We start from the raw sequence: 16,284 nt of genomic DNA on the forward strand, positions 1-16,284 counted from the left end.
TATAAAGAGAATAACATCAACTTGCATTAATATAGTTTTAGTGTAGAAAAACTTCCCAAGGTGCTACATTAACTCACAGTCACCCAAAGCCTTGAATTTCAAATTCTCATCCTCATGGTTAAAACCCTTCATGGCCTTTCCTTTCCCTATCTCTGTAACTCAGTCAGCCCAATGACCTCCCCGCTCCCCAAACTCTGCATTCCTGTGACTCTGTCTTCGTGTGCATCCCCTTTCCCTCCAGTAGTGCCTTCAGCTGTCTATATCCCAAGCTCTTGAGATTCCCTCCCTAAACTCCTCTCTCCTCCTTTAAGATCCTTCTTAAAACCCACCTCTTTGACAAAGCTTTCAATCACCTCCCGCCCCCAATATCTCCTTATTTGGCTTGGCATCTATTTTTGTCCAATGACACGGTCCGGAGGGTGTGCATCCTAGGTAATGAGGGAAGTGTCATGTATGTACATAAGGTCTGCCCACCAACAGGGGGCACTACCGTCGGAGGTCCTAAGGTCACAGGTACACTCGTGCTGGGCCCGGTATATATCTTGAACTTCACCTTTGTATCTTCACTTCTGGAAGCATTAAAGACTGACCAGGTTACACCTAGTCACTGGCTCACAGTACGGAGTTCATTGTATCATTTCATAGACTACAACTGGCGACGAGGCAAATACAAACCCACGTAAAAGCATGGCGAGCACAGCACGAAGTACGATCGAGTACTGTTGGAATTCTCGAGAGATTCAAAGAAGGAGAGGATTGCGGAGATTTCATGGATCACCTTGACCAGTATTTCGTGGCAAGTGACCGAAACAAAGGCAAGGATGCAGAGAAGCGCAGGGCAGTTCTTCTCACCATCTGTGGCCCCACGATCTATGCACTCATCAAGAATCTGCTCTCACCCACTCTTCCGACAGAAAAGGATTACAAAGAACTGTGTACTCTAGTTCAGGAACACCTTAAACCCACAGAAGGAATCCTCATATCCCGATATCGCTTCTATACGCATGTTCGTCCAGAAGGCCAGGACATAGCGGCATTTGATGCCGACCTGAGACGTCTTGCAGGGCTTTGCAAATTTGGACCTGCGTTGGAAGATATGCTGCGTGACTTTTTCGTGATCGGGGTCAACCATGAGGCGATCTCAAGTAAGCTGCTGGCTGCGGAGACGCCGGACCTCAGCAAGGTCATCACCATCGCTCAGACTTGTATGTCCACGCAGAAAAGCATGAAGCAGATATCGAGACAAGTGGAAATCCATGGCAAGTATTGTGTACAAAATTGTATCGACGGCCGGCAGAGCTGCACATGGCAGGGCCTACTCGACTGCGTCTGCAAGACTGGGAGCCGCTCAAAGTTCGCCATCGAAGGCCTACTCGACTGCATATGCGAGAACGGGAGCCGCTCAAAGCCCGCCATCGGGCGCAAATTCGAGCTCAACGTGTTGGTGTTGCGGGGACAATCACCAACCCCATCAGTGCCACTTCAGGTAGTATGTATGCAGAGGGTGTGTGAAGACAGGGCATCTTCAACGGACGTGTCCACAGCAGAGCAAGCGAGCTGCAACACACCACATGGATGATGATCAATTCAGCGTGGATTTGGCGATGCAGCCCGAGGCATTTGAGAGCTCCGAAGAGGAAGTGTATAGCGTATGTACGTTCGTAACAAAGAGGCAACTGATAATGATGGAGGTAAAATTAAACGGTGTGCCGGTATCCATGGAATTAGACACGGGTGCGAGTCAATCGATAATGAGCCAGAGGACTTTCGAAAAGCTGTGGGAGACCAAGGCAGAGAAACCCAAGCTGAGTCCGATAAATGCGAAGTTGCATATCTACACCAAAGAGCTCATACCAGTGATCGGTAGTGCAGCAGTAAGAGTATCGTACGAGGGAGTGGTTCATGATCTACCATTATGGATTATCCCGGGTAACGGCCCATCGTACTTCGCCAGGAGTTGGCTCGAGAAAATAAAATGGAAATGATACAATAGCAAAGCTTTGTCATCAGCGGATGATGATTTGTGTGCTCAAGTGCTGAGCAAATTTCCCTCACTGTTTGAACCAGAAATTGGCAGCTTCAAGGGAGCCAAGGTGTAGATTCACCTAGGCCCAGACTCAAGGCCCATCCATCACACAGTCAGGGCGGTCATGCACATGATGAGAGAAAAGGTCGAGCTCGAATTGGACAGGCTACAACGCGAGGGGTTCATCTCACCGGCCGAATTTAATGAATGGGCCAGCCCTATTGTTCCGGTGTTAAAGAGCGATGGCACAGTCAGGATTTGTGGAGACTACAAGGTCACAATCAACCGAGTTTCGAAACAAGATCAGTACCCGCTACCGAAGCTGATGACCTGTTTGCAACGCCAGCCGGGGGAAAATCATTACCAAATTGGATCTAACATCGGCCTACATGACACAGGAACTGGTTGAAGGTTGAATCATCAAAGAAACTTACGTGCATCAACACGCACAAAGAATTGCTTATTTACAACAGGTGCCCTTTTGGCATTCGTTCGGCGGCAGCCATATTTCAGAGAAACATGGAGAGCTTATTGAAATCCGTCCCCAGGTCCATGGTATTCCAAGACAACATCCTAGTCACAGGTCGTGACACGCCGAGCACTTGCACAATCTGGAAGAGGTTCTGCGTCGTCTGGATAAAGTGGGACTCAGGCTGAAACGTTCGAAATGCATTTTCATGGCACCAGAGTTCGAATTCCTTGGACGAAAGATTGCTGCAGACGGAATCAGGCATACAGACACTAAAACAGCGGCCATCAAAAATGCGCCCAGGCCCCAGAATGTGACGGAGCTGCATTTGTTCCTGGGTCTTCTCACCTACTTCGGTAATTTCTTACCCAAATTGAGCACAGTATTAGAGCATTTGCACAAGCTGCTCAGGAAAGGAGACGACTGGGTGTGGGGTGAACTTCAAGACAGAGCCTTTGAGAAGGCTAGAAATTGGTTGTGTTCCCACAAGCTACTGGTACTGTATGACCCATGCAAGCATCTAGTTTTGACCTGTGATGCGTCGTCCTATGGGGTCGGCTGCATACTCCAGCAAGCCAATGAATCCGGCAAACTACAACCAGTTGCATACGCATCTCGAAGCTTGTCCAAGGCGGAAAGAGCCTACGGCATGGTAGAGAAAGAGGCTTTAGCATATGTTTACGGGGTAAAAAAAAATGTACCAGTACCTGTTTGGGTTTCGCTCAAGCTTGAAACCGATCACAGGCCGCTTATATTGTTGTTCTCAGAACATAAAGGTATCAATACCAACGCGTCGCCCCGTATCCAGAGGTGGGCGCTGACATTATCTGCCTATGATTATGTCATTCGCCATAGACCAGGCACCGACAACTGCGCTGATGCATTGAGCCGGTTACCGTTGCCCACACCGGCGGTGGAAACGCCAATGCCCGCAGAGCTACTCATGGTCAAGAATGCCTTTGAGAGTGAAGGGTCGCCTGTCACTGCTCATCAAGAGATTTGTACGGGAGTTACGTAGTACACATCCTGGTATTGTCATGATGAAGGCCATCGCCAGGTCCCATGTTTGGTAGCCTGACATTGATGATTTAGACGAGGGGATTAAATGTAGTATCTCCAAATTTGCGGATGACACTAAGTTGGGTGGCAGTGTGAGCTGCGAGGAGGATGCTATGAGGCTGCAGAGCGACTTGGATAGGTTAGGTGAGTGGGCAAATGCATGGCAGATGAAGTATAATGTGGATAAATGTGAGGTTATCCACTTTGGTGGTAAAAACAGAGAGACAGACTATTATCTGAATGGTGACAGATTAGGAAAAGGGGAGGTGCAAAGAGGCCTGGGTGTCATGGTACATCAGTCATTGAAGGTTGGCATGCAGGTACAGCAGGCGGTTAAGAAAGCAAATGGCATGTTGGCCTTCATAGCGAGGGGATTTGAGTACAGGGGCAGGGAGGTGTTGCTACAGTTGTACAGGGCCTTGGTGAGACCACACCTGGAGTACTGTGTACAGTTTTGGTCTCCTAACCTGAGGAAGGACATTCTTGCTATTGAGGGCGTGCAGCGAAGGTTCACCAGACTGATTCCCGGGATGGCGGGACTGACATATCAAGAAAGACTGGATCAACTGGGCTTGTATTCACTGGAGTTCAGAAGAATGAGAGGGGACCTCATAGAAACGTTTAAAATTCTGACGGGGTTAGACAGGTTAGATGCAGGAAGAATGTTCCCAATGTTGGGGAAGTCCAGAACCAGGGGTCACAGTCTAAGGATAAGGGGGAAGCCATTTAGGACCGAGATGAGGAGGAATTTCTTCACCCAGAGAGTGGTGAACCTGTGGAATTCTCTACCACAGAAAGTTGTTGAAGCCAATTCACTAAATATATTCAAAAAGGAGTTAGATGAAGTCTTTACTACTAGGGGAATCAAGGGGTATGGTGAGAAAGCAGGAATGGGGTACTGAAGTTGCATGTTCAGCCATGAACTCATTGAATGGCGGTGCAGGCTAGAAGGGCCGAATGGCCTACTCCTGCACCTATTTTCTATGTTTCTATGTTTCTATGTGACTTGGACTTAGAGTCACGCATTAATCAGTGCAGCACTTGCATGCAGTTAAGCAATGCCCCAAAGGAAGCTCCGCTCAGTCCATGGTCATGGCCATCCAAACCGTGGTCTAGAATCCACATCAACTTTGCGGGCCCCTTCCTCGTTAAAATGTTTTTTGTGGTGGTGGATACATACTCCAAATGGATAGAATGTGTGATCATGTCATCCAGCACTTCCACTATCACTAATGAGAACCTGAGAGCCATGTTTGCCACACATGGTCTGCCAGACATCGTTGTCAGCGACAACGGACCGTGTTTCATGAGCCTGGAGTTTCAAGAGTTCATGAAACGCAACGGCATAAAACGCGAGGTCAGCCCTGTTCAAACCAGTGTCCAATGGTCAAGTGGAGTGGGCAGTTCAAACCATCAAGCAGATTCTGAAATGCATAACTCATGGTTCCTTGCAAACACGCCTGTCACGCATACTGCTCAGTTACAGGGCAAGGCCACACACGCTCACCGGGGTCCCACCTGCGAAATTATTGATGGAAAGGCCTCAAAACCAGGCTCTCTCTAGTCCATCCTGACCTTAACGATCATGTCGAAACCCGACGTCAACACTAGCAGTGGTATCACGACCGCGCCACAGTGTCACACGACATATCTGTAAATGACCCAGTGTATGTACTTAACCATGGTCAAGGGCCCAAGTGGCTCCTGGGCAATGTTACAGATAAGGAGGGCAACCGGGTGTATATGGTTAAGCTCAAGAATGGGCAGATGTGCAGGAAACACATTGATCAAATCAAGCTAAGACACACTGACGAACTGGAACAGTTGGAAGAAGACACCACGCGCGTGGATGACCAACCAACTCACGTCCAGCCATCAAAAGAACCCACTGTGTTCAACGCCCAGCCCCAAGTCGTGAGAGACTCAGAAAGCACTGGGATTGTACTGAGACGGTCAACCAGGGGGTGAAAGGCTCCGGACTGTCTGAACTTGTAATATGGACTTGTGCCAAGAATGGGAATTATGTAATGTATGTACATAAGGTCTACCCACCAACAGGAAGCACTACCGTCGGAGTTCCTAAGGTCACAGGTACACTCGTGCTGGCCCCGGTATATAAGTATCTTCACTTCTGGAAGCATTAAAGACTGACTAGGTTACACTGTCACTGGCTCACAGGACGGAGTTCATTGTATCAGTTCATTGTATCATTTCATACACGATAGGAAGTAAGGGTGGAAATTGCGGAGGCTCTGGATGCAATCTTCCAATCCTCCTTGGATATGGGGGCGGTGCCAGAGGACTGGAGGATTGCAAATGTTACACCCCTGTTTAAAGTAGGGGAGACGGATAAAACTGGCAACTACAGGCCAGTCAGCCTAATATCGGGGGCAATAATCCGGGACAAAATTAATTGGTATTTGGAAAAGTATAGACTAATAAATGAAAGTCAGCATGACTCGGCTAAAGGCAAATCGTGTTTGACTAACTTGATCAAGCTCTTTGATGAAGTAACGGAGAGGGTTGCTAAGGGTACTGCGGTTGATGGTATGCATATGGAGTTTCAAAAGGCATTCGATAAAGTAACTCATAATATACTTGTTAGCAAAATTAAAGCCCATAGGATTAAAGGGACAGTTGCAGCATGGATACAAAATTGGTTAAGTGACAGAAAGCAGAGAGCAGTGGTGAACAGTTATTTTACAGACTGGCGGGAAGTATACTGTGGTGTCCCCCAGGGGTCGGTATTAGGACCACTACTCTTTTTGATATATATTAATGACCTGGACTTGGGTATACAGGGCATAATTTCAACGTTTCAGATGACGCGAAACTCAAAAATGTAGTAAACTTCGTAGATGGTTGCTGCTAGGCTTTCAGTTTCATCAGTGAGCTCCTCATTCCTTCACCTCTATCCACGGGAATCTGCTGCCATCCTTTGCCCTTCCTCTCCCAAATCCCCTCGCTTCCATTGTGCGAGCTCCCCAGGCTCCATTGGTTGGTGTATTTTAGCCATAACTACAAGTTAACTGCTATTTTAAAGTGCCATTAACCATCCCCACCCCTCTGCCCGCTCCCTGCTTCTCTCACTGAGCTACTGAATTCTCTTAAATTCTGTTTCAGAATTCCTGCACTTCTCTGGACATCAAGATTATGCTTCTGCACTGGACTACACCTGGATTACAGCACTACCCTCTGCACTGGACTACAGCATTACTCTCTGCACTGGACTACAGCATTACCCTCTGCACTGGATGATACTGGATTGCAGCATTACCCTCTGCACTGGACTACATCTGGATTACAGCATTACCCTCTGCACTGGACTACAGCATTACCCTCTGCACTGGACTACATCTGGATTACAGCATTACCCTCTGCACTGGACGATACTGGATTACACCCTTTGTTGGTGTATGGCTTGTTGCTGTCTCTCTGTTGAGCTGCGTAACATTACGGTTTTTTAGCTTTGGTGGCTGTTGGCTAGTGGTTTTACATTTCTCTGCCGCTTCTGATCTACGGTGACCTCCAGCTTCGTCATCCTTCGCCACCGCAACTAATTCTCATTCCCATGGGAATAACCGCCATCCTCCAATTCTCTACTCTTCAAATAGCTTCTGGGTTTCACTCGCCCACTACACCGGTCTCCAAATCTGAACAGCAGTTTCGTCGCTGCTCCATGCTGACTCTATCCTATCTTCGTCAAATCTTTTCCCTGCACGGGGCCTCTACTTTAATTCTGGACTCCCTACTATTGTCTCCAACCAGGTTACTACCAGGAAATATGTATCCCAATAATTGGTACATAACCATTCCTATATAATTTCAGGTTTTCTGCGTCCATTCGCCTGAGTATTTTGGCTGCCGCTCCGAACCCAAGCCGTTCACTTCTATTTCCACTTCTTTCCTCTCTATCCCTCCCTGACCACTCTCTCCTGTCAACATGTCACCCTTCATCTGTTCTCTGTCGGATACTCTGCCCTCCCAAATCCCTATCCCAACCCTTCATTATTCTTCAACCTTCCTACTCTCCTGCCGCCAACGCAGGCTTGGCTTCCTCTTAGATAAGCCTACAGCTTCGCACTGTGCCTCTCTTGACATCCCCGAAGGGCAAACCATAGCACTTCTCACTGCCTTCTCATGAGCAACAACCCCAACTGTCCCATCCTATTCTCTAGCCTTCCCATCCAACGTGCCCCTCTGGGGGCTAACCTTGCCAATCTCCTCCCCATCCAACTCACCCCTCAGCACTGATCCTGTGGATACAGGCAGTGGGGCAGCCATCACCCATCCTCCCTGCATCTCCCTCCAGAAGGTCCATTCACTTGCGAACAAGGCCCTTCCCAACCATGAACTTATCGTGGATGATTGCATCGACATCATGGCCCTGATGGAAACCTGGCTGAGGGGTGATGACACATTACCCCTAAATGAAACCTCCCCGCCTGGCTATACCTTCCACCACTTGCCCCACCCAGATCGCCGTGCTGGCGGTGTGGTTCTCATCACTAAATCACACTTGGCTCTGTCCCCCTATTCCTCCAGCACTTTCTCCCCCTTTGAGCATCTCACCTTGTTCCACCCCTCTCCCTTCTCATTTAAAACGCTCACCCAAGTACAGGTTGTACCTCTCCAGTTCGAGACTCTTTAGTCCGGAAACATCCCTGGTCTGGCATCATTCCCGGTGGGGGTGGCATCCCGCACTGTTCATGGAGGTATGGTTGCTCCTCTTATCCCCGCTGCCTCCGGTGTTCCCTCCTAGGTCGGGTCGGCTCGCTGTGTCCTGGGGCTGGCTGCTTCTCTTATCCCCGCTGCCTCTGGTGTTCTCTCCTAGGTCAGGTCGGCGCGAAGAGGGAGCGAGGCCCGGTTTTGCAGCCGGAGTGTGACAAAGGCATTCAGGACCCAGTAAGTCTAGGGTCAGCGTGACCTCCCGTGGTCCAGAAAATTCTCTGGTCCGGCACTGGTCAGGTCCCAAGGATACCGGACTGGAGAGGTACAACCTGTACCATAAAAATGTTATCACCGAGATATCTTCACCGCTTTCCTCCATTTGCCTCTGCACCGAACAACTTCTCATCCTTGGTGATTTCAACCTCCATCTCAATTCATCATGCTCTCTCTCCTCTAAGTTCTCTACTCTCCTTACTCTCTCCCTCCATGCAAACTCCCCAAGCCATGTTCATGGCCACGCCCTCAACCTTGACCTTTCTCGTGGCCTCGCTACTCCCATTGTGTCAATCCCAGATAAGACCATCTCTGACCACTTCTTCATATCACTCACCACCCAAATCCTCATACCCCCAAACCCTACTTCCTTCTGCGTCCTCCCCTGGAAAAATTCTCTCCCGACTCTCTTACAACTGCACTTACAAAATCCCAACTGTCCAGCCTTTGGCCCTCCATTCACCATGACATTTCGGCAGCTACCGATCTGCTCAACCATACCCTCACCATCACCTTTGATGCCCTAGTCCCTATTAAAACCATTACTCTCTCTCACCTTAGCCATTCCCCTTGGTACAGCCCTCATCTTCGTTCCTTCAAGTCCAAGGGACACAGACTTGAATTGATATGGTGGAAAACTGATTTAACTATTCACCGCCAGATCTGGCTGGACCACATAAGGCATTATCGGGGTCCTGCTCTCATCTGCCAAAGTTGCCCACTATTGCAAGATCATTCTGGAATACATAGATAACTCCTGGCTTCTATTCTATACTGCTAACCATCTTAAACCTCTCTCCCCTGTCTCCATCACACTTGCCTCCAAGTGTGAGGAGCTCATGGACTTCTTTGTCTCTAAGATTGAGACCATCTAATCAGCTGCCTCAGCCACTTCCCATCCTTCCCCGAGCCCATTGGGCCAAACTTAAAGGAAGGCTCCCCCTGCCCTAGCCCTGAACTTGCATTTTTATCCAGTTCTATTTAATCTCCCCTCTTGACCTCTCTGCACTCACCTTGTCCATGAGACATATTTCCTGCTCCCTCAACCTTATTCCCACTAAACTGCTGACCACCCAACTTTTTTTTGCGGCTCCCATGTTAGCTGACATTGTTAATGGTTCTCTCTCTTCAGGTACTGTCCCCCTCTCTTTCAAATCTGCCGTATCACCCCTCTCCTCAAAAAACCAACCATCGACCCTTCCGTCCTTGCAAACTACTAGCCCATCTCCAACCTCTCTTTCCTCTCCAAAGTCCTTGAACATGCTGTCGCCTCCCAAATCCGTGCACATCTTTTGTGGAACTCCATGTTTGAATCCCTCCAATCTGGTTTCCATCCCTGCCACAGTACCGAAACTGCTCTCATCAAAGTCACAAATGACATCCTTTGTGACTATGACAAAGTTAAATGATCCCTCCTCATCTTTCTCAACCTGTCTGCAGCCTTCAACATGGTTGACTACACTATCCTCCTCCAATGCCTCTCCCCCGTTGTTCAGCTGGGTGAGACTGCACTCGCCTGGTTCCATTCTTATCTATCTACTCGTGGCCAGAGAATCACCTGCATTGGCTTCTCTTCTCACTCCTGCATCATTACCTCTGGTGTCCCCCAATGATCTATCATTGGCCCTCTTCTATTTCTCAGCCACATGCTGCTCCTCGGCGACATCATCTGAAAGCACAGCGTCAGTTTCCACATGTAAGCTGATGACACCCAGCTCTACTTTACCACCACTTCTCTCGATCCCTCCACAGTCTCTAAATTGTCAGATTTCTTGTCTGACATCCAGTACTGGATGAGAGGAAATTTTCTCCAATTAAATATTGGGAAGATCAAAGCCATTGGGACAGAAATTCCAAGGAAGACTTCCCACGGGCAAATCAATAAAGAATAGAGATAAAATGCACATTTACCTGAAGCTGCTGTGCCCGCTTGAACTCCCGATCCACAGGCTTCCTCTTCCTGCGACGCGCAGCACGTGCACGTAGGGACATTTACAGGAGTCATGTGTGCCTGGACACCCAATCACAGGTAAGTATTTTCTCATTCATTGCAATAGGAGTTGCGTAGGTTACAAAACTCCTATTACAATGAATGAGAAAAATCCCAAAACTCACAAAAAATATATAAAATATTTAAAAAACACCTCACACAATAAACGAATAGAAATTAAAAATGTTACACATGTTTTTCAAAGAAAGAAAATTGCCAATTTTTAAAAAAATGTTAGGGTTAGGGTTTAAAATAACATTATCTGAGTGGGCAGAGTTTTAACAAATATATTTTTTTAATTTTAATTTTAATCATGTTTTTTCTATGTTTTTAAACTCTTACGCCTGTAAAAGTAGGCTATGCGCCTGCTTTTTCAGGCGCAAGAGTTTTGAGGACATTCACTGTGCAAGATATGGGTAAAAAGCCCAAACTTCCACGTACAACTGTCCTCACACCCGATCTGGCTACAATCTGTCAAGCTCCAACGCACTGAAAACCGGCTTTTCCGATGCCTTCCCAGGTCCATAGAAACTTCGTATGGGCGCAGGATGTCGGAAATTCTGCCCCTAGTCTTCGGTTCCCGCCACAAACTCCGTTCCCTAGCCACCGACTCCATGGCTCCTGGTTAAGCAACGATTCTCATCCTTGTTTTCAAATCCCTCCATGGCCTCGCCCCTCCCTATTTCTGTAATCTCCTCCAGCCCCATAATCCCCTGAGAGATCTGTGTTCCTCTAATTTTGCCCTCCTGAGCATCCCTGATTTTAATCGCTCAACCATTGCTGGCCGTGCCTTCAGCTGCTAAGGCCCTAAGCTCTGGAATTCCTTACCTAAACCACTCCACCTCTCTACCTTGCTTTCCTCCTTTAAGACGCTCCTTAAAACCTACTTCTTTGACCAAGCTTTTGGTCATCTGCTCTAATTTCTCCTTATGTGGCTCGGTGCAACTTTTATTTGTCTTATATTACTCCTGTGAAGAAGCGCTTGGGACATTTTACTATGTTAAAGGTGCTATATAAATACAAGTTGTTGTTGGAGGACATAGACAGCCTGGTAAAATGGGCAAACACATGGCAGATGAAATTTAGTGCAGACAAGTGTGAAGCGATATATGTTGCTAGGAAGATTGATGAGAGACAATATGAACTAAACGGTACAATTTTAAAGCGAATGCATGAAAAGAGAGACCTGGGATTGTAGGTATACAAATCTTTGAAGATGGCAGGAAAATGGAAGGCTGTTAAAAAAGCGTTTGTGATCCTTGGCTTTATTAATAGAGGACTGGAGTAGAAAAACAAAGAAGTTATACTCAATCTTTATAAAACACTGGTTAGCCCTCAGCTGGAGTAGTGTGTTCAATTCTGGGCACCGCACTTTAGGAAGGATGTCAAGGCCTTGGAGAGGGTGCAGAAGAGATTTACTAGAATGGTACCAGGGATGAGGGACTTTACTTATGTGGATGGACTCGAGAAGCTGGGGTTATTCTCCTGTTGTGTATGCAATAACGTGCGTGCAGCCCAATGGCCTCCAACAGTGATGCCATCTAGTGGCTAGTGATCCCAAAAGTACATACATGACAATACCCCCTCTGAGATATTAACAGTCTTTTACAAATTGAGACGGTCCGGTGTTTTACGCTCCCGGATTGACCATCTCAGCTCAACTCCAGCCTTGGGTGAGTGTTCAGAGTCTGTTGTGACTGGTGGCTGGGTGGCTGACCTGGTGGGAGTGGCAATGGCCATGTCAGGGATTGAAAGTCTATTTTCATTGAACATGTCCAGACGATGTAGAATCTCTTCCAGGATGTTCACATTTTCCTCGGAATCACAACCTGTGATCAGGATGTCATCTTGGAACACGACAGTTCTGGGAACGGACTTCAGTAGACTCTCCATGTTCCTCTGAAATATTGCTGCAGCCAAACTAATTCCAAAAGGGCACCTGTGATAAATAAACAGTCCTTTATGCGTATTAATGCACGGAAATCTCTTCAACGTCTCGATCAGCTCCTGTGTCATGTAGGCCGACGTCAAGTCCAGTTTGGTGAACGACTTCCCCCCAGCTAGCGTTGCAAACAAGTCATCAGCCTTCGGTAATAGGTACTGATCCTGTTTCAAAACCCTGTTGATCGTAGCCTTGCATAGATTCTGACTGTGCCATCACTTTTCAGCACAGGAACAATGGGGCTGGCCCATTCATTAATTCAACTGGTGATATGATCTCTTCACAGTGGAGTCTGTCCAGTTCAATTTCGACCTTCTCCCTCATCATATACGGAACTGCCCGAGCTTTATGATGGACGGGTCTTGCATCAGAGTCCACATGGATCTGCACCTTGGCTCCCGTGAAGTTGCCGAAGCCTGGTTCGAACAGCGAGGGGAATTTACTCAGTACTTGGGCACATGTATCTTTCTCCAATGACAACACCTTGATGTCATTCTAATCGCATCTGATTTTTTCAAGCCAGTTCCTGTTGAACAACGTTGGGCCATTGCCTGGAACAATCCATAGCGGTAACTCGTGAACCACACCGTCATACGACACTTTAATTGTGGCACTGTCAATCACCGTTATGAGTTCTTTTGTGTATGTGCGCAACTTGGCATTGACTGGACTCAGTCTGGGCCTCACAGCCTTAGTATCCCACAGCTTGCTGAATGCCCTCTGGCTCATTATTGATTGACTTGTACCCGTGTCCAGTTCCATCGATACTGGCACCCCATTAAATTTCAGATTGATCATTATCGGTTTGCTCTTAGTTAGGAACGAGTACAATCCGTACACTTCCTCCTCTGGTATCTCGAATTGCCTATCTGGATCCGTGCTAGTCTGACCATCATCCTCCACATGGTGTGTCACAGCACGCTTGCTCATCTGCGGACACTTACGCTGGAGATGCCCCACTCTCAGACAGCCTTTGCAACTATATTGCTTAAATCAGCACTGCTGGTGCCGGTGATTTCCCCTACAATGCCAAGACAGAGAAATCGGATGCATTCCCGTTGCCGGACTTTGGTCAGCCACAGGTTTCGCGTACGGGTAGGTTCTGCCATGTGTCGCACTGCCAAACGGTGAATCAATCATATTTACAGTACTTGCCGAGTTTCGATTTTTAATTGCTATCTGCTTTAGACTTCTATTCGTCATCATGCATGACTGAGAGTTGCCTTGTTCAAGTCCAACGTCTCCACCGCCAGTGTTTACGCAAGATCACCTTGTGGTTGATGCTGATTACAAAGAAGTCCCGCAGCATGTCTGCCAACACAGCCCCGAACTTACATGGTTCCGCTAGACATCTCAGGTCAGCAACGAATTCCGCCGCATTCTGGCCCTCTGAGCGAACGTGCATGTAAAATCTCTATTTCGAGATGATGATGTCTTCGTCTGGCTTAAGGTGGTCCTGTACCAGTGTACACAATTCTTTATACGTCTTCTCTGTTGGACTCGCAGGCAGGAGTAGATTCTTTATCAGACCATAAATTTTTGGACCGCAAACCGTGAGGAACACCGCCCGGCGCCAATCTGCGTCACCGACCTCCTCCATTTTGTTGGCCATGAAGAACTGGCTCAAATGGCTCACAAAGTCTGCCCAATCTTCTTCCACAAATCGCTCCAACAATCCAATTGTGCTCATTTTTGCATGCAAAGGTTCTTGTTGCCTCGTCGCCAAATGTTGTGTATGCAATAACTGTTAGACTGAGTACTGTTTAACTCCAAGAGATATGATCTTGGCTCTGCTTTATTAAGGCCCAAAGTGACTAATATACAAAATGGCTGGCCTTTTATACTTGGGCTGCACACACATGCGTGCAGCCCAATGGCCTCCAACAGTGACGCCATCTAGTGGTTAGTGATCCCAAAAGTACATACATGACATCTCCTCAGAGCAAAGAAGGTTAAGAGGAGATTTGATAGAGGTGTTCAAAATCATGAATGGTTTTGATAGAGTAAATAAGGAGAAACTGTTGAAGAGTCGGTAACCAGAGGACACAGATTGAAGGTGATTGGCAAAAGAACCAGAGGCGACATGAGGAAACATTTTTTTACATAGTTGTGACTTGGAATGCACTGCTTGACATTCAAAAGAGAATTGAATAAATACTTAAAGGGAAAACATTTAAAGGCCTATGGGGAAAGAGCAGGGTATTCGGATTAATCGGTTAGCTCTACCAACGAGCCAGTACAGGCACGATGGGCCGACTGAGCACCTCCATTGCTGTATCAGTCTATGATTATATGAAATCAGCTCAATATTCCAATTCTTGACCACTTTCCAACCCTCCAGGATTAGTCTGGCGTCTCCAGGAATTAAAGATCAATCTCTAGGACATTGCTGCAAGAAATCCAGGAGAAAAATCATCAGGTTTTTAATGTTTTTTTTTCATTTTCTTCAAACATTTGTTTATTAGTGATAAAATATTTGGATGGGTAAAAAAGGCTATTTGAATGAGAATCAAGAATCATACAATCAAGTGATGGAGTCTGTTCACTTTCCAATTGGTGCGGGAATATGGTGCCCTATGAGGACAGATATGTGGGCCGATGAATGGTGGGGGCAGGAGATGGGCAGGGCAGTTGGAGGCGGGAGGTCATGTGATGAAACCTCCAGGAATACGTTCAACCAGATTTGGCACCCCTATTACCCAGTGATTCTGGATATTATGGATATTGGGTGTGACAATCAGTGGCTGCGCTCACACATCACAAATGGTTGGTTGGGTGAACAGGTGGGACAGCAGAGGGCTGCTAACTTTCATGGAACTCCATCCCAGCATGTTCAGTAGAGCAGGAAAACAACTGAAAACTTACATTTATGGCCATCAATGGAAGATGCCTACACAGTACTCTCGTGGATTACACTGGGATATCTTTCTCACAAATTTTTCATAAGGTTCACTTCCTATGTACTGGTAGTGTAAGACATTCAGTGAGTGACTTATTTATACAGAACCTGACACAATACACCAAATATATTAGACACACAGGACAATAAGGCACCAGTTTAACAGATTTATAAAATTATAAAAATGATGCAATTATTGGACTCAACTCCATAAAGTCAAATGGAACCCTCAAAATTACTCAACTTTGCAATTCTCTACCTGAAAATCAATTCTGTGCAGAGCATTCTGACCACTGGGAGAGGGTGTTAGAGTGAGGTAGATACACTTTAAATGGAAGTGTCCTTTTAGCAACAAAGTGGAAACTAAACAAAAAGCACACCCAAGTCATTGATATCAGACCTGTTCTGTTAAATTTGAACCACCAGTCTGGAACATTCCTATAGGACTTCAGACAGAGGAAATGAGCTGCCAGAGGTGATCAGACGTTATCACAAAGCATCAAAGTGAAGCTCCAGTGATTTGTGTTTATCAGCTGAATGCTGAGATTGGATTCTAGTTTTAAATAGAGCTCAATGTTAATTATGGATAACAGACAATAAGCTTAGTACATTCGCTTATACATTTTTAAAGCTTGGCTAACATTGCAGAAAGCATTTAGTATTCTCTTGCAATTATACATCCTATCGCATAAGACCTTAGAATAGGATTTGAGCTGTGTAACTAGGTCATTTTGGCGAATAAATTAGAGAGCAATTCATTATCCATCCTGGTATTATCTTGTTGGCATTGGTTTCCCCCAGCAATGTGGATTATTTACGAGTGTAACTTCAGCAGTTCCACAAGGCACCATTCATCATCATCATAGGCAGTCCCTCGAACGAGGATGACTTGCTTCCACGCCAAAAGGGATGAGTTCGCAGATGTTTCAATGAAGGATCCGATATTCCAGTCCTG

The sequence above is a fragment of the Pristiophorus japonicus genome, chromosome 15 (genome assembly GCF_044704955.1).
Source record: "Pristiophorus japonicus isolate sPriJap1 chromosome 15, sPriJap1.hap1, whole genome shotgun sequence".
Taxonomy (NCBI): domain Eukaryota; kingdom Metazoa; phylum Chordata; class Chondrichthyes; family Pristiophoridae; genus Pristiophorus; species Pristiophorus japonicus.